Raw genomic sequence first — 20,246 nt, forward strand, 5'->3', positions numbered from 1 at the left:
CACTCTTCCAGCAACTGAGGATCATGGACCCACCCTCCCCATGGCTTTCTTTCACCCCCCCTCCCCATGTCTCTTTCATCCCCCCATGTCTCTCTATCGCCTCCCTCCCCATGTCTCTTTCACCCCTCTCCCCATGTCTCTTTTTCACGCCCCACCCCATGGCTCTCTTTCACCCCCCTCTCTATGTCTCTTGCACCCCCTCCCCGTGTTTCTCTATCATCCCCCCCCTCCAAATGTCTCTCTATCACCCCCCCTCTAAATGTCTCTCGATCACCTCCCCATGTCTCTTTCACCCTCCCCTCCCAATGTCTCTTCACCCCTGCTCCCATGTCTCTTCACCCCTGCTCCCCATGTCTCTTTACCCCTGTTCCCATGTCTCTTCACCGCCGCTCCCCATGACTCTTTCACCCACTCCCCATGTCTCTTTCACCCACTCCCCATGTCTCTTTCACCCCTCCCCATGTCTCTCTTTTAAACCCATTCCCATGTCTCTATATCACCCCCTACCTATGTCTCTCTTTCACCCTCCTCCCCTCGCCATGTCTCTTTCACCCCCCTCCCCTCACCATGTCTCTCCTTCACCCCCCTCCCCTCGCCATGACTCTCACCCCTCCACCTTCCTTCCACATGTCATAAACTCACACACACACTCACACTTAACAATTCTTGGTATATCTATAGAGGGTATTACTGTGCATCTGTATTATTTTTTAGTATAATGCTACTAGTAGTAGTACTTTTTTTTAAACAACTCTGAATTAAAATTTTAATGTATCATAATGTAACAATCATTTTTTGTTTCTATAGCAACCATTTACAAAGTCACATCCCCTTCCTATTTTGAAACAGGCTCTGGCAACCCCCCCCCCCTTTTTTGAACACTGCCCTCTCCCTAGCTGTGCAAAACTCAATTGTATCCAGTGACTGCCTGGTCACATGATCACCCCAGAGAACTTTGCATTTTTGGTCCTCTTCTGCTGCACTGGCAACCATTTAGTCAACCCCCGAGCCGAATCTTCACCGATCAATCGCAACTTAGCTAATTACTTATCAATGTGTGGATTGTATTGATGCACATATCAAAGGGATTTTTTTTTTTTAAACGACAGCTTGGACTGCTGCTTTAAAGGTGGGCAGAGTAAGTTTGGAAACGGGGAGGAGTCACAGACCTCCAAACAATTTAAATCTGCGCACACAAACCCATGTAAACTCAACCCCAGACCCACCTCACCATATATATTTGTCTTAAGGAGTGCTACTGGGTATGTGACATTGTACAATATAAACACAAGGAAGAGAAGCCCAATGCAACATGATCCTCCGCCGACTTAAATTTAACATGTCAAAAACAGAACTCCTTATATTTCATGCCAAACCTGGCCCTACTACCACCTTCCACATTACTGTTGGAAGAACTACTATACATGCAGTAGCCCAAGCACGCTGCCCTGGGGGTCACAGACTCCTCTCTCACATTCAAAAGGTAGCTAAACCTGTCGTTTTTTCTTCCGCAAGATACACCCTTCCACTGTTGCTCGACAGCTAAAACTCTGACACAGACCCTCATTCTCTACCATCTCAAATACTGGAACCTTCTGCTGTCCGGTCTTACTGCCTCTCACCTGTCTCCCCTACAATCTATCCTAAACGCTGCTGCCAGAATCACTCTACTCTTTCCTAAATCTGTCTCAGCGTCTCCCCTGCTGAAATCCCTCTCCTGGCTTCCTATCAAATCCCGTATCTCACACTCAATTCTCCTCCTCACTTTTAAAGCTTTACACTCTTCTGCCCCTCCTTACAGCTCAGCTCTAATTTCTCGCTATGCACCATCCCGACTCTTGCGATCCGCCCAATGATGTCTTCTATCTACCCCTTTTGTATCTAAAGCCCTCTCTCGCCTTAAACCTTTCTCACTGACTGCCCTCACCTCTGGAGTGCCCTTCCCATCAATACCCGACTAGCACCTTCTCTATCCACCTTTAAGACCCACATTCTAACACATCTGCTTAAAGAAGCATGTGAGTAGCTCCGAGGCTGATACTATAGACCGCATACAAAAAGCTTGGCCCATTGCAGACGCACTTACCAGAACGCCGTCCTACTGTCTCTGTATGTTCTACCTACCAATTAGATTGTAAGCTCTTCAGAGCAGGGACTCCTTTTCCTAAATGTTACTTTTATGTCTGAAGCACTTATTCCCATGATCTGTTATTTGTATTATTTATATGATTGTCACGTGTATTACTGCGGTGAAGCGCTTTCTACATAAATGGCGCTATATAAATAAAGACATACAGTACATACATACATACAACATACAACATGACAAAGCATATAGTTAAATATTTATCTGTTTCTCTCTCATAAGTGGGGTCCGACTTACTTATCTCTCTCTCTCTCTCTCTCTCTCTCTCTCTCTCTCTCTCTCTCTCTCTCTCTCTCTCTCTCTCTCTCTCTCGTATCATCAAGAGGGTAATCTAAAGTTAATTTGCAGAATTTCAATAACCCTTGGCATTTGTAAATAGTTTCTTTAGTAAATAAAGAGTTCAATTGAAAATAGATACATTTTATTGAAGAGTTTTAAATATATTCTTAGTAAAATATGTTACAAACTGACTTATAAATATAAATCTTATTTACAGATAGTCACAGAGCTTGGCACCAGTTACAGATTAGTCAGGGTTTTTTTTTGTTTTTTTAGGGCTTAAGTATCTCATGGGGGAAATAAGTCTGGATGGTGGGTATGCGTAACGTTTAGAGATGTTATGATCCTTCTGCCTCTGAACAAAGCACTGTAGCCTCCCCTTGGAGGTATGTTGACAGGCTTACTCCCTCTCCAGTTGTGATTTCCTTTTCATAGCCTCTCTCTCTCCTCTCTCTGTTCTGGTGGAATAGGTATGGAAACCTCAAGCTCTTGGAGAGGCTGTTGACAGAAGGATGGAGTGAAGTTGTCCACTCTGCTGGGTACATTGATAGGAAGCTGCAGGTTAGAAAGCTGGTGCTTCTGGTTGAAAGGAGCTTGAATGGGGATAGTGGTTTGGCTGACCTTTTTAATGCATGTCACTGCAGCTTTCCGTTCTATGGATATCACTGGGAAGTGTTTGGGATTCTCTATAACTGAAGCTTTGTTTTCCCCACGTTGTTTGATTTCACTGGTTTTAATGCCAGGAGCTGGAATGGGGATAGTGGTTTGGCTCACCTTTTCAATGCATCTTACTGCAGCTTCCTGTTCTATGGATATCACTGGGAAGTGTTTGGGATTCTCTATAACTGAAGCTTTGTTTTCCCCATGTTGTTTGATTTCACTGGTTTTAATGTCAGGTCTTGTGTACTCATGTATTTTAAATAGCCTAGGCCTGGCATTAATACCGACACCTTTAATTCCAGAAATACTGTCCTGTTTTTTGGCCATGAACCTTTTAATCGCATCAGTAAGAGACCACTGAACATGAGAAGCAGAAGTCTGGCTTTGGCGTCCTTGCATTGGTCCAAGCTTATTTCCAAGTGTAATGGATTCTGCGGGTGCCCCTGGACCTGTGGGACCTGCTTTTTTACCCAATGGGTGAAATACTTGAACAGAGTTAATCATTTGGAGGCTGAGGTTGCTGTGATGGGCTTTCACCTTTCCTTGTTCAGAAGGTTCCAATGACTTCTTGCCCTTCCCAAGAACTTCTGAATTCACTCCAGGCTGATTAGCACTTTTTCTTTTGAGAGCTTTGGGGTTATTATCAGTACCACAAGCCAGCGCTTGCTCAAAACTGAAAACGCTGGTCTGGTTCTTTGTTTTCTTCACTAGCTGCTTAATATTGCTGTTCTGTTTACGTTTGATCCCCATCTCTTGAGGTGTCTTCCGCTCAGGACTATGAGTAACTGCAGGAGACTTTGCATCTTTACATTTGATCCCCATCTCCTGAGGTGTCTTCCGCTCAGGACTATGAGTAACAGCAGGTGTTTTTGCATATTTACGTTTGATCCCGATCTCCTGAGGTGTCTTCCGCTCAGGACAATGAGTAACTGCAGGAGTCTTTGCATTTTTAAGTTTGATCCCCATCTCCTGAGGTGTCTTCCGCTCAGGACTATGAGTAACTGCAGGAGTTTTTGCATATTTACGTTTGATCCCCATCTCCTGAGGTGTCTTCCGCTCAGGACTATGAGTAACTGCAGGAGTTTTTGCATATTTACGTTTGATCCCCATCTCCTGAGGTGTCTTCCGCTCAGGACTATGAGTTACTGCAGGAGTCTTTGCATTTTTACGTTTGATCCCGATCTCCTGAGTTTTCTTCAGTTTAGGATTAATATGAGTAACAGCAGGTGTCTTTGCATCCATTGTACCTTCGCGGCTTTGCTGCATCTTTTCAGATACCTTATTGGAAATGTGGGCACCTGAGAGACAAACACGTTTCATCTTTTTTAACAGAACAGCCTCGTCACCAGATTGTGGGCCATGGGGTGACTTCCCTGGTATAGGAGCAGAAGAATGATTTACTGGCTTTGACATTGGTTTTACCTTCTTTTGCAGTGCAGTTTGAGGGACTTGATCCTTTGCAGCCGAATAAAGGTTTTTTTTTCTTCTTTGTTTCCACTTTGGAGCACTTTGGTACCCCCTCAGACTTTGACGGACACTCAGTCTTCACTGAACTCAGCACGTTATTACGAACCTTCTGAGCAATATGTGAGGGGGCCTTCACCTCTGAAGATCTCTTCGCCATATCTTTTAACCCACCCCTTTTCCACACTGGCACATATAACTCTTTGTTGCTTTGCACATCAATATGTAACTTTGAGAGGTGGCTCAGCTTCCGAGCTGGTTGAGTTGGGTACATTAGAGGTGGTTCACTTTTTTCATTAGCAGCAAGCTGAACTGCTCCTTGTGTAATTAAACTGGCCTGGGAAATATGTTGGGCTCCAAGCGAGGTCTGACACACTGTAACAAAATCAAAAAGGAGAAATAATCAATTATCATAAATACCAACACATTGTACATAATAACACAAAGGAAGAAAAGCAAACACATGCTTAATCCCTTCAGTATTGGCGAGGACTACATACTGTAGAGTTCTATATATTTGTAACACTACAGTGGCGAATGACCGTAATTAAAGATCTTTATAACAGGTAATGGTATCGGTCAAGGAGAAGATTTTGAACAATGATTAGTAAAGATTCTCCATATCTCACCTTGTAAGGTCTGCATTCCTCTAAGGGGTATGAATGGTGGCTGCTGAAGTTGTGCATACTGGGTGGCCATTATACAAGGCCCTATTGTAGCACGTCTTTCCAAATGTGTGTTGGGACGGAAAGTAACAGGCTGCGTTGTGGCTTCTCCCCTAACCTGTCCTGCAAATCCTGTGTATCCTCCTGTAGCAGTGTGGTAGAATCCTCCGTTCATGTCCGATACACGAGGGTAAGCGCGTGTTGCCTGTGGGATCTGCTGTAGATACATTGGTGTTCCTGCAGACCCTTGTTGCAAAATCATGCCTTGGGCCCCATGTCTGTAGACTTCTGTATTCCTCCCTACTGGGTGGAAGCTGTTGCTCCATGAAGGGTAAGCAGTGGTGACTGCAGGAGCACTGCAGGTCGGTGGAGGGTTCACAGCAGAGGAATTTAAAAACTGATCTGTAAGGAAGAAAGGTAAAAGTGAAGGGCCAGAAAAGCACAATCAAGGCACATTTCTTTAACACACGGGGACTCAACTCCAGTCATCAAACCCCCCACAATAGGTCAACTTTTCAGGATATTCCAGCTTTAGCACAGGTGGCCCAATCACTCAATCAGCCTCTGATTGAGTCACCTGTGCTGAAGCAGGGACTGATTGAGCGAGCTGTGCTGAAGCAGGGACGGATTGAGCCACCTCCGCTGAAGCTGGGATATCCTGAAAGCCTGACTTTGGGGGGTTAGGACTGCTTTAACAGACCTGCTAAAAGATATTCTTGGTATCAAATACATATGAAATACATAGAGATGCTCACTTGGCTTGGTATTTTTATTTTGCCTTTAAAATATTTGGGGTTTTGGTTCTGGTTTTGAATAAAGTTTTTGGTGGTCTTTGTTTTGTTATGAATAGCAAGCACTAACAGGGATAATGGCTTGCTGGGAAAACACATTTATTTGATTATCAATGTTACATACCACTACTCTGATCAATAGTGGTCAGAAGTTTCAATATTTAAATACATTTTTAAGCAAGCTCCATGATTGCCTTCTATAGCATTGCTATGTATTGAAACACCAGAGCACCCGTACATTTTAGCTCAATATATGGGGTTTAATCTATAAATATATATATAGATATATATTTATACATATACATATACATATATGATGTGTTGGGATGTAACACAGACAGAAAACTATTTCTAGGTAGTTTTCAACACAAAGTGGCAACTGGCATATAAAACTTGTGCAGTCCATCACCTGCTTTCATGTCCACCTATGAACACAATGACAAATATAGATGTACCATAGCTTTCGGAACTGGATCTTTAAAAATAAAAATAAAAACATAAAAATTGCCTGTTCCTACTGTAGTATTTTGTGGTAATATTATGGTGTGGTATTCTGAGACGTCTGGTATATTGAGGTATCTGGAGGAGCACTCAGGTCAGCTATATCTGTAAATCAAGTGGCAGATTCTGCCCTCATTTTGTGGCTTTGTCTTTTTTGGGGCCTTTGTATTACTGTAGAGTAGTGGTTTCCAACCTTTTTTTGGTTAAGGAACCATATGTGAAATTCTGAGGGACCCCAACCCTCTCTAACAACGAGTCTAAGATGAGATGCATTGTAATATACCCCAACCCTATCTAATAGTGCGTCTGAGATCAGATGAAGTGTGAGGAACCCCAATCCTCTCTAATAGCGCTTCTGAGATCAGATGCATTGTAAGGAGCCCCAACCCTCTCTAATAGCGCGTCTGAGATCAGATGCATTGTAAGGAACCCCAACCCTCTCCAATAGCGCGTTTGAGATAAGATGCATTGTACTGTAAATTCTTCTGTATTAAGTACAATTTTAAAATGACCTAAAAATTACAGCGAACCCTTTAGGGATGCCCGGGGAATCCTAGGGTTCCTAGGATCCGTGGTTGAAAAACACTGCTGTAGACAATAATTTAAGGATATGGCTGAAAGTAGTCGAACATTACACCCCACGGTGTAGAATTGGTCCAATAGTTATTGACCTAAACTTAGGGCAAGGAAAAAGCATGCCTTATACATAACTAATCCTACTGTATACACTAAGGTTCCTGTGTCTTTTTTTACTATCCCATAGATCCCATAGACGTTTGCCGCTTTGACATTTATGTATACAGTACATGTGTTCTTTTCTATACATTACTGTTCAAATCATTTAAGATTTTGAATTACAAGCCAGATATAAAAGTAAATACAATAAAACAAATATGTGTGTATGTATCTATAATAAATCAGTTTTGACATTTATAAAAAAAAATATTATCCAATTAAGGCCAGGTACCTAACCCCCCTGGGTGTTGTCTACCTCCGTCCCTCCCCCCCGCCCCCCACCCCATCCGTCTTCTTTCTCCCATCCATTGATAGGAGTCATGTTATCTGTTCTGTACCCCATAAAACATTGTGAAAGTAAACAGTTCAGAAATATAGATATTATCCATTTCTTTTTGGGTATGTAAAGGTCACGTTGCTTCCTACCTGCCATGATACAGAGTTAAGGTGGAGATAATTAGTCTCTCTGTACAGCGCCACTCTTTTCCTATCTCTGAGATGTCCACAAAACTAACGGTTTCCTTCGGGAACTAATTCAAGTCACGCACAAACAAGTTTACATTTGTGTATTTATCTCAGTCTCTAAGGCGATTCCATGATGTCATTACAGAACACTGCTGCTGGCATCTCCTAGGAGGCTCAATGATACTGTCTCGTGATGTCATAATAGAGAAATCAGCTACTGTTGACATTTAATTTCAAGTGGTTGAGAAGTGGTTAACTTGAGTAGCAGTCATAAAAATCACAGCTACTGTGATACATTGTATTACATACATTGGGTGACACAAGTACACATATGGACAGTGCCACTGACAGCAGTGGGATCAACATACTGTATCACTGGGTTCAAATGCATTGACTTCATGGCAAGATAAAGTATCACAGATTATAATGAGATGTATCACAGTCTGCGTCTCTGCCCCAGCATGCACCTTGGGGAGAGTCAGTAGGAGGAGTTGGGGAGGAGTTACATGGCACACAGATTATAATGAGATGTATCACAGTCTGCGTCTCTGCCCCAGCTTGCACCTTGGGGAGAGTCAGTAGAAGGAGTTGGGGGGAGTTACATGGTGCACAGATTATAATCAGATGTATCACATTCTGCGTCTCTGCCCCAATTTGCACCTTGGGGAGAGTGAGTAGGATGAGTTGGGGGCAGTTACATGGTGCACAGATTAAAATGAGATGCGTCACAGGTTGCATTTCTCTGATACTTTTTTTAACCTTTTATTTGCCCAAAACAATCCTCCATATCTGAAGTGCCATAAGTCTAACATACCGCGTCAGAAGTAAGAAACTGTTCTTACAGTATATATGCTGCGGCTCTGCTCCAAAAAATAGAGCCATGCGTCTAAACACAACTACTCTATGTTGCTGCATAGACCTTTTATGTCTAATTCCAGCACTGGGGAAGTGTTCAACTCCATTCAAGGGCAGTCTAAACTAAACTACTACTTTGGTACAGCACTGCACTTTGCTTTAATGCTTCAGACATACACATTATGGGCTTTGAATGGGTCCCCCTGCTTATTTGTGGGGGGATAGAGATGAGTCTTTTACAATGAGAGTGCTACTGGATCTATGTTCTATATACAGTGACACCTCGCAGCCTTAATTACAATTTATTTTGGGATGTTTTTTGTCAGTACACTAAAACCTCCTCTTGGATAGACACAGGGGGATATTCTAGTAGCTGGGAGTTGTGCAAAAGCGTGCAGAAAGAGCCTTATCCGATTGGATTTCTAGAACAGCGGTGCGCAAACTGGGGGGCGTGACCCCCACGCGGGGCGCAAGACTGCCGTCTGGGGGGCGTGGGGTTTACAGAGGCCCCGCGCGCTTCCCGAAGGCACTTAAATTAAGTGCCGGGGGAGCTGCAGGGCCTCTGTAAACCTTCACTTACCTAGGCTCCGGCGGCTTCCTTCCTGCGTCGCCGTGGCAACGCGGCATCAAAATGACGCTGTGAGGTCAGGTTACTAGGGCAACGTGACGTCATGACGCCGGAGCGCAGGTGAATGGGGGTTCTGCTTTAGATATTGTGAAGCGGGGGCATCCAGACACTGATTAAGGGGTGCAGGAAACTAGTCATTCACACCTGGCTTTTATTTCTAGATCGACATTTACACAGACACACACACACACGTAACAAGGGCTAATTGTAGTATAATGTAATACAATAAATATATTTGTCATTTAAATGGATTTTATTCATATGTTTTATTTTAAAGCGGGGTTGGGGGCGGGGTTGGGGGCGGGACTAGGGGCGGGGTTGGGGGCGGGACTAGGTGGCGAGTAGATTTTTTGGTTGGGCGAGTAGATTTTTGGGTGATTTGTCGAACACTGTATATATTTATATAGATATTAGTATGTACCATTGACTTTTATACACCAAGTGCAATCCATTTCTGTGCGCTAAACAGTATTTTGGGGCTGGGCGCAGATGGAGAAATTTGAACTTAGTACACGAGTGCAATTGAAGTTTGACATGCGCCGAAACCCTCCACCCCTCCCCCCGCTCAGTTTGCGATGCTTAGTATATTGGCCTCAGTAGGTCTCTCCCTTCCACTTCAAAGTAACGTATTGACAACCAAAGGGGACCTGCTACAGTAGTTTTTGGTGATTTCATCAGTCCCACTTGGCAAATAGTATATTGGAGATTCAAAAAAAGAGAAAGCGCTCGTTAAAGTAACACATTCTTTGATATTTTTAATCGAAAACAATGATATTCTTCCAGTGTATTAGTCAAGCACCTTACAGTTCACAAATACACACTAGAGAGGGTTGGGGTTCCTTACAATGCATTGATCAAATACATTGTAAGGAGCCCCAACCCTCTCTAACAGCGCGTCTGAAATCTGCATTGTAAGGAATCCCAACTTTCTCTAATAGCGCGTCTGAGATCAGATGCATTCAAAGGAGCCCCAACCCTCTCTAATAGCGCGTCTGAGATCAGATGCATTGTAAGGAACCCCAACCCTCTCTAATTGTGACTCTTGCACTCACCACGAACAAGGCGGACCCCCGGTACTGAGGTGGGAAAGTAGAAACTGCGCACCCACAGCAGTGGAGGCACGCCTGGATTGTCAGCGTAGCCGGGTCGGGGTTGGAGAGAGAGGGTAGTCCAGATACTTGCCGCGGTCATGGGGAGGAGCCAGTAACGGTAGATGTCCGTTGTGCCGAGGTCGAGGGTTGGAGCTGGTGGGTTAAAAGAATGTCCTATATCCGTGGTCAGGGATGGAGAGATGCAGGTAGTCGAGGGCAAGCTGGGGTCGTTATACAGAGAGCGTCCAAGAGTCTAGCCGTGTCGGTACACATGAGGTCAAACTGAAAGCAAGAGAGGCAAGGCGCAAGGCAAAGCAGGAATGTAGGAACACAAGGCTACTATGGTCTATGCTCAGCAATGTGTAACTGAGCAAGCAGAGATTAAATAGGAGGACTGGAGCAATGAAACTGAGAGGCGGAACGGAGGTGTGGCCCCGCGGGAGCTGTGATTGGACGCAGAGCGCAGGAGACAGGTGGGCATTGTTACGGGTGTTGTGTCGCAGCTGGGGAGTGGTGCACGATCGTCCCGTGAGCGCGCCGCGCGTGAGTGACACGTGACACGAACGGGGGGTGGGACCAAGCTCCATAGAGATGTTTGAAAACCTCTGTGTGCGCGCGCTTTTGTTGCCGGTCATTTGATTAGATGAGTTATTAAAAGCAAATTGTGTAGTTACTGTACACTCTCTCCAGTTCATTTATTTTTTCGTTCCGGTTGTGCATCGCACATTTTTCACTTTGTACTATCTCCCTAGCGAACAACACACCAAAAGGTGCCCTGCAGCAACCCACAGGAGCAGGATTGAACTGATGCACCCTTTGGTTTCATAATCTCCTTTGGTGTCATCCAAAATGGCCTGGCGAAGAGTTTTTCCGTAGAGTCGCTTGTAATGAACTTTGTTATTATTGAGGATAGAGTCTATGATATTGGCCGACTAGCAAGTCTACAGTTATTGATTTAAAAAGTTAACTAGGTGCCATTCCATGTGAACATTTACAGCTGATTTGTGATAGCTCAATAACAGAGCAGAACCAGCTAGGCGCCATCTTTTCTACATGTATATACTGTAAACCCCTAGACTGATCATTTACACCATTTATAAGTGGAGTTGGTAAGGATACCTCTCTATTTATGAGACAAAGGCTTGGACATTACTGTAGTGTTTTTGATTTAAACAAACAGGGCCCAAAATCTACTGTTGGGATTGTTTTTTGGAGCCCCAGATTTGGTCTTTGGACTTGTTTTTGTCATAGTTTATAGACTGCTTGTTCACTGGATTGATTGTACTTAATATGTCATACCAAAATATTACACAACATATGAATTTATAGTCACAAATACATTTTGCGAGAGTGTACGCAACAGCTCTACTCTGGGGGCCATGATGTTCACTTTTAAATGTCACATCTTCTTTAATATACACTACTGCAACATAGAGCGCTCCCAGGTGGTATCGAATTGGTCTAACTGCATCAATACGAGGCTCCCAACATGTTTCACAGACTCTCTTTAGTGTTAAATTGGGTAAGGATTTTAAAAGAATGATTTATCTGTTGGTGGACCTGGGGAAGAAATTATACAACGGTTGAATTAAGCCCAAAAATTAAATGGCACCTATATTGGGTTTGGCAGTGTTGTTAACCACTAGGTTCAAATAATGAGAACTACATGGTACATAAAACGCACGTGGGTTCATGTTCAACATGTCTTTGAACTCCATTATGCTTTCCCCGCATATTTGCAGCATTGTCATAGCTTTGGCCCTGCATATTTTCTACATTTATATTGAGATCCAATAGTTCCTTTATTATCCAATCACTTAAGATGATGTCATTTCTGCCAAAAAATAAAATGGAAGCCATCACATGGTACATCCACCAATTAGATTGGTGGATATATCATTTTTCAGTCAAATGTGATGTCACAGGCCTTATATAAGGTCTGTCATGTCTTATTTGACCCTAAGAAGCCGTCTGATCAACATCTCCCGGACCTGTGAAGAAGAAAAAACTACTCACCCGGGCCCACTCTTCCAGCAACTGAGGATCATGGACCCACCCTCCCCATGGCTTTCTTTCACCCCCCCTCCCCATGTCTCTTTCATCCCCCCATGTCTCTCTATCGCCTCCCTCCCCATGTCTCTTTCACCCCTCTCCCCATGTCTCTTTTTCACGCCCCACCCCATGGCTCTCTTTCACCCCCCTCTCTATGTCTCTTGCACCCCCTCCCCGTGTTTCTCTATCATCCCCCCCCTCCAAATGTCTCTCTATCACCCCCCCTCTAAATGTCTCTCGATCACCTCCCCATGTCTCTTTCACCCTCCCCTCCCAATGTCTCTTCACCCCTGCTCCCATGTCTCTTCACCCCTGCTCCCCATGTCTCTTTACCCCTGTTCCCATGTCTCTTCACCGCCGCTCCCCATGACTCTTTCACCCACTCCCCATGTCTCTTTCACCCACTCCCCATGTCTCTTTCACCCCTCCCCATGTCTCTCTTTTAAACCCATTCCCATGTCTCTATATCACCCCCTACCTATGTCTCTCTTTCACCCTCCTCCCCTCGCCATGTCTCTTTCACCCCCCTCCCCTCACCATGTCTCTCCTTCACCCCCCTCCCCTCGCCATGACTCTCACCCCTCCACCTTCCTTCCACATGTCATAAACTCACACACACACTCACACTTAACAATTCTTGGTATATCTATAGAGGGTATTACTGTGCATCTGTATTATTTTTTAGTATAATGCTACTAGTAGTAGTACTTTTTTTTAAACAACTCTGAATTAAAATTTTAATGTATCATAATGTAACAATCATTTTTTGTTTCTATAGCAACCATTTACAAAGTCACATCCCCTTCCTATTTTGAAACAGGCTCTGGCAACCCCCCCCCCTTTTTTTGAACACTGCCCTCTCCCTAGCTGTGCAAAACTCAATTGTATCCAGTGACTGCCTGGTCACATGATCACCCCAGAGAACTTTGCATTTTTGGTCCTCTTCTGCTGCACTGGCAACCATTTAGTCAACCCCCGAGCCGAATCTTCACCGATCAATCGCAACTTAGCTAATTACTTATCAATGTGTGGATTGTATTGATGCACATATCAAAGGGATTTTTTTTTTTAAACGACAGCTTGGACTGCTGCTTTAAAGGTGGGCAGAGTAAGTTTGGAAACGGGGAGGAGTCACAGACCTCCAAACAATTTAAATCTGCGCACACAAACCCATGTAAACTCAACCCCAGACCCACCTCACCATATATATTTGTCTTAAGGAGTGCTTCTGGGTATGTGACATTGTACAGTATAAACACAAGGAAGAGAAGCCCAATGCAACATGATCCTCCGCCGACTTAAATTTAACATGTCAAAAACAGAACTCCTTATATTTCATGCCAAACCTGGCCCTACTACCACCTTCCACATTACTGTTGGAAGAACTACTATACATGCAGTAGCCCAAGCACGCTGCCCTGGGGGTCACAGACTCCTCTCTCACATTCAAAAGGTAGCTAAACCTGTCGTTTTTTCTTCCGCAAGATACGCCCTTCCACTGTTGCTCGACAGCTAAAACTCTGACACAGACCCTCATTCTCTACCATCTCAAATACTGGAACCTTCTGCTGTCCGGTCTTACTGCCTCTCACCTGTCTCCCCTACAATCTATCCTAAACGCTGCTGCCAGAATCACTCTACTCTTTCCTAAATCTGTCTCAGCGTCTCCCCTGCTGAAATCCCTCTCCTGGCTTCCTATCAAATCCTGTATCTCACACTCAATTCTCCTCCTCACTTTTAAAGCTTTACACTCTTCTGCCCCTCCTTACAGCTCAGCTCTAATTTCTCGCTATGCACCATCCCGACTCTTGCGATCCGCCCAATGATGTCTTCTATCTACCCCTTTTGTATCTAAAGCCCTCTCTCGCCTTAAACCTTTCTCACTGACTGCCCTCACCTCTGGAGTGCCCTTCCCATCAATACCCGACTAGCACCTTCTCTATCCACCTTTAAGACCCACATTCTAACACATCTGCTTAAAGAAGCATGTGAGTAGCTCCGAGGCTGATACTATAGACCGCATACAAAAAGCTTGGCCCATTGCAGACGCACTTACCAGAACGCCGTCCTACTGTCTCTGTATGTTCTACCTACCAATTAGATTGTAAGCTCTTCAGAGCAGGGACTCCTTTTCCTAAATGTTACTTTTATGTCTGAAGCACTTATTCCCATGATCTGTTATTTGTATTATTTATATGATTGTGACGTGTATTACTGCAGTGAAGCGCTTTCTACATAAATGGCGCTATATAAATAAAGACATACAGTACATACATACATACAACATACAACATGACAAAGCATATAGTTAAATATTTATCTGTTTCTCTCTCATAAGTGGGGTCCGACTTACTTATCTCTCTCTCTCTCTCTCTCTCTCTCTCTCTCTCTCTCTCTCTCTCTCTCTCTCTCTCTCTCTCTCTCGTATCATCAAGAGGGTAATCTAAAGTTAATTTGCAGAATTTCAATAACCCTTGACATTTGTAAATAGTTTCTTTAGTAAATAAAGAGTTCAATTGAAAATAGATACATTTTATTGAAGAGTTTTAAATATATTCTTAGTAAAATATGTTACAAACTGACTTATAAATATAAATCTTATTTACAGATAGTCACAGAGCTTGGCATCAGTTACAGATTAGTCAGGGTTTTTTTTTGTTTTTTTAGGGCTTAAGTATCTCATGGGGGAAATAAGTCTGGATGGTGGGTATCCGTAACGTTTAGAGATGTTATGATCCTTCTGCCTCTGAACAAAGCACTGTAGCCTCCCCTTGGAGGTATGTTGACAGGCTTACTCCCTCTCCAGTTGTGATTTCCTTTCCATAGCCTCTCTCTCCTCTCTCTGTTCTGGTGGAATAGGTATGGAAACCTCAAGCTCTTGGAGAGGCTGTTGACAGAAGGATGGAGTGAAGTTGTCCACTCTGCTGGGTACATTGATAGGAAGCTGCAGGTTAGAAAGCTGGTGCTTCTGGTTGAAAGGAGCTTGAATGGGGATAGTGGTTTGGCTGACCTTTTTAATGCATGTCACTGCAGCTTTCCGTTCTATGGATATCACTGGGAAGTGTTTGGGATTCTCTATAACTGAAGCTTTGTTTTCCCCACGTTGTTTGATTTCACTGGTTTTAATGCCAGGAGCTGGAATGGGGATAGTGGTTTGGCTCACCTTTTCAATGCATCTTACTGCAGCTTCCTGTTCTATGGATATCACTGGGAAGTGTTTGGGATTCTCTATAACTGAAGCTTTGTTTTCCCCATGTTGTTTGATTTCACTGGTTTTAATGTCAGGTCTTGTGTACTCATGTATTTTAAATAGCCTAGGCCTGGCATTAATACCGACACCTTTAATTCCAGAAATACTGTCCTGTTTTTTGGCCATGAACTTTTTAATCGCATCAGTAAGAGACCACTGAACATGAGAAGCAGAAGTCTGGCTTTGGCGTCCTTGCATTGGTCCAAGCTTATTTCCAAGTGTAATGGATTCTGCGGGTGCCCCTGGACCTGTGGGACCTGCTTTTTTACCCAATGGGTGAAATACTTGAACAGAGTTAATCATTTGGAGGCTGAGGTTGCTGTGATGGGCTTTCACCTTTCCTTGTTCAGAAGGTTCCAATGACTTCTTTCCCTTCCCAAGAACTTCTGAATTCACTCCAGGCTGATTAGCACTTTTTCTTTTGAGAGCTTTGGGGTTATTATCAGTACCACAAGCCAGCGCTTGCTCAAAACTGAAAACGCTGGTCTGGTTCTTTGTTTTCTTCACTAGCTGCTTAATATTGCTGTTCTGTTTACGTTTGATCCCCATCTCTTGAGGTGTCTTCCGCTCAGGACTATGAGTAACTGCAGGAGACTTTGCATCTTTACATTTGATCCCCATCTCCTGAGGTGTCTTCCGCTCAGGACTATGAGTAACAGCAGGTGTTTTTGCATATTTACGTTTGATCCCGATCTCCTGAGGTGTCTTCCGCTCAGGACAATGAGTAACTGCAGGAGTCTTTGCATTTTTAAGTTTGATCCCCATCTCCTGAGGTGTCTTCCGCTCAGGACTATGAGTAACTGCAGGAGTTTTTGCATATTTACGTTTGATCCCCATCTCCTGAGGTGTCTTCCGCTCAGGACTATGAGTAACTGCAGGAGTCTTTGCATCTTTACGTTTGATCCCTATCTCCTGAGTTTTCTTCAGTTTAGGATTAATATGAGTAACAGCAGGTGTCTTTGCATCCATTGTACCTTCACGGCTTTGCTGCATCTTTTCAGATACCTTATTGGAAATGTGGGCACCTGAGAGACAAACACGTTTCATCTTTTTTAACAGAACAGCCTCGTCACCAGATTGTGGGCCATGGGGTGACTTCCCTGGTATAGGAGCAGAAGAATGATTTACTGGCTTTGACATTGGTTTTACCTTCTTTTGCAGTGCAGTTTGAGGGACTTGATCCTTTGCAGCTGAATAAAGGATCTTTTTCTTCTTTGTTTCCACTTTGGAGCACTTTGGTACCCCCTCAGACTTTGACGGACACTCAGTCTTCACTGAACTCAGCACGTTATTACGAACCTTCTGAGCAATATGTGAGGGGGCCTTCACCTCTGAAGATCTCTTCGCCATATCTTTTAACCCACCCCTTTTCCACACTGGCACACATAACTCTTTGTTGCTTTGCACATCAATATGTAACTTTGAGAGGTGGCTCAGCTTCCGAGCTGGTTGAGTTGGGTACATTAGAGGTGGTTCACTTTTTTCATTAGCAGCAAGCTGAACTGCTCCTTGTGTAATTAAACTGGCCTGGGAAATATGTTGGGCTCCAAGCGAGGTCTGACACACTGTAACAAAATCAAAAAGGAGAAATAATCAATTATCATAAATACCAACACATTGTACATAATAACACAAAGGAAGAAAAGCAAACACATGCTTAATCCCTTCAGTATTGGCGAGGACTACATACTGTAGAGTTCTATATATTTGTAACACTACAGTGGCGAATGACCGTAATTAAAGATCTTTATAACAGGTAATGGTATCGGTCAAGGAGAAGATTTTGAACAATGATTAGTAAAGATTCTCCATATCTCACCTTGTAAGGTCTGCATTCCTCTAAGGGGTATGAATGGTGGCTGCTGAAGTTGTGCATACTGGGTGGCCATTATACAAGGCCCTATTGTAGCACGTCTTTCCAAATGTGTGTTGGGACGGAAAGTAACAGGCTGCGTTGTGGCTTCTCCCCTAACCTGTCCTGCAAATCCTGTGTATCCTCCTGTAGCAGTGTGGTAGAATCCTCCGTTCATGTCCGATACACGAGGGTAAGCGCGTGTTGCCTGTGGGATCTGCTGTAGATACATTGGTGTTCCTGCAGACCCTTGTTGCAAAATCATGCCTTGGGCCCCATGTCTGTAGACTTCTGTATTCCTCCCTACTGGGTGGAAGCTGTTGCTCCATGAAGGGTAAGCAGTGGTGACTGCAGGAGCACTGCAGGTCGGTGGAGGGTTCACAGCAGAGGAATTTAAAAACTGATCTGTAAGGAAGAAAGGTAAAAGTGAAGGGCCAGAAAAGCACAATCAAGGCACATTTCTTTAACACACGGGGACTCAACTCCAGTCATCAAACCCCCCACAATAGGTCAACTTTTCAGGATATTCCAGCTTTAGCACAGGTGGCCCAATCACTCAATCAGCCTCTGATTGAGTCACCTGTGCTGAAGCAGGGACTGATTGAGCGAGCTGTGCTGAAGCAGGGACGGATTGAGCCACCTCCGCTGAAGCTGGGATATCCTGAAAGCCTGACTTTGGGGGGTTAGGACTGCTTTAACAGACCTGCTAAAAGATATTCTTGATATCAAATACATATGAAATACATAGAGATGCTCACTTGGCTTGGTATTTTTATTTTGCCTTTAAAATATTTGGGGTTTTGGTTCTGGTTTTGAATAAAGTTTTTGGTGGTCTTTGTTTTGTTATGAATAGCAAGCACTAACAGGGATAATGGCTTGCTGGGAAAACACATTTATTTGATTATCAATGTTACATACCACTACTCTGATCAATAGTGGTCAGAAGTTTCAATATTTAAATACATTTTTAAGCAAGCTCCATGATTGCCTTCTATAGCATTGCTATGTATTGAAACACCAGAGCACCCGTACATTTTAGCTCAATATATGGGGTTTAATCTATAAATATATATATAGATATATATTTATACATATACATATATGATGTGTTGGGATGTAACACAGACAGAAAACTATTTCTAGGTAGTTTTCAACACAAAGTGGCAACTGGCATATAAAACTTGTGCAGTCCATCACCTGCTTTCATGTCCACCTATGAACACAATGACAAATATAGATGTACCATAGCTTTCGGAACTGGATCTTTAAAAATAAAAATAAAAACATAAAAATTGCCTGTTCCTACTGTAGTATTTTGTGGTAATATTATGGTGTGGTATTCTGAGACGTCTGGTATATTGAGGTATCTGGAGGAGCACTCAGGTCAGCTATATCTGTAAATCAAGTGGCAGATTCTGCCCTCGTTTTGTGGCTTTGTCTTTTTTGGGGCCTTTGTATTACTGTAGAGTAGTGGTTTCCAACCTTTTTTTGGTTAAGGAACCATATGTGAAATTCTGAGGGACCCCAACCCTCTCTAACAACGAGTCTAAGATGAGATGCATTGTAATATACCCCAACCCTATCTAATAGTGCGTCTGAGATCAGATGAAGTGTGAGGAACCCCAATCCTCTCTAATAGCGCTTCTGAGATCAGATGCATTGTAAGGAGCCCCAACCCTCTCTAATAGCGCGTCTGAGATCAGATGCATTGTAAGGAACCCCAACCCTCTCCAATAGCGCGTTTGAGATAAGATGCATTGTACTGTAAATTCTTCTGTATTAAGTACAATTTTAAAATGACCTAAAAATTACAGCGAACCCTTTAGGGATGCCCGGGGAATCCTAGGGTTCCTAGGATCCGTGGTTGAAAAACACTGCTGTAGACAATAATTTAAGGATATGGCTGAAAGTAGTCGAACATTACACCCCACGGTGTAGAATTGGTCCAATAGTTATTGACCTAAACTTAGGGCAAGGAAAAAGCATGCCTTATACATAACTAATTCTACTGTATACACTAAGGTTCCTGTGTCTTTTTTTACTATCCCATAGATCCCATAGACGTTTGCCGCTTTGACATTTATGTATACAGTACATGTGTTCTTTTCTATACATTACTGTTCAAATCATTTAAGATTTTGAATTACAAGCCAGATATAAAAGTAAATACAATAAAACAAATATGTGTGTATGTATCTATAATAAATCAGTTTTGACATTTATAAAAAAAAATATTATCCAATTAAGGCCAGGTACCTAACCCCCCTGGGTGTTGTCTACCTCCGTCCCTCCCCCCCGCCCCCCACCCCATCCGTCTTCTTTCTCCCATCCATTGATAGGAGTCATGTTATCTGTTCTGAACCCCATAAAACATTGTGAAAGTAAACAGTTCAGAAATATAGATATTATCCATTTCTTTTTGGGTATGTAAAGGTCACGTTGCTTCCTACCTGCCATGATACAGAGTTAAGGTGGAGATAATTAGTCTCTCTGTACAGCGCCACTCTTTTCCTATCTCTGAGATGTCCACAAAACTAACGGTTTCCTTCGGGAACTAATTCAAGTCACGCACAAACAAGTTTACATTTGTGTATTTATCTCAGTCTCTAAGGCGATTCCATGATGTCATTACAGAACACTGCTGCTGGCATCTCCTAGGAGGCTCAATGATACTGTCTCGTGATGTCATAATAGAGAAATCAGCTACTGTTGACATTTAATTTCAAGTGGTTGAGAAGTGGTTAACTTGAGTAGCAGTCATAAAAATCACAGCTACTGTGATACATTGTATTACATACATTGGGTGACACAA

This window comes from Ascaphus truei (genome assembly GCF_040206685.1).
Source record: "Ascaphus truei isolate aAscTru1 chromosome 13 unlocalized genomic scaffold, aAscTru1.hap1 SUPER_13_unloc_5, whole genome shotgun sequence".
Lineage (NCBI taxonomy): Eukaryota > Metazoa > Chordata > Amphibia > Anura > Ascaphidae > Ascaphus > Ascaphus truei.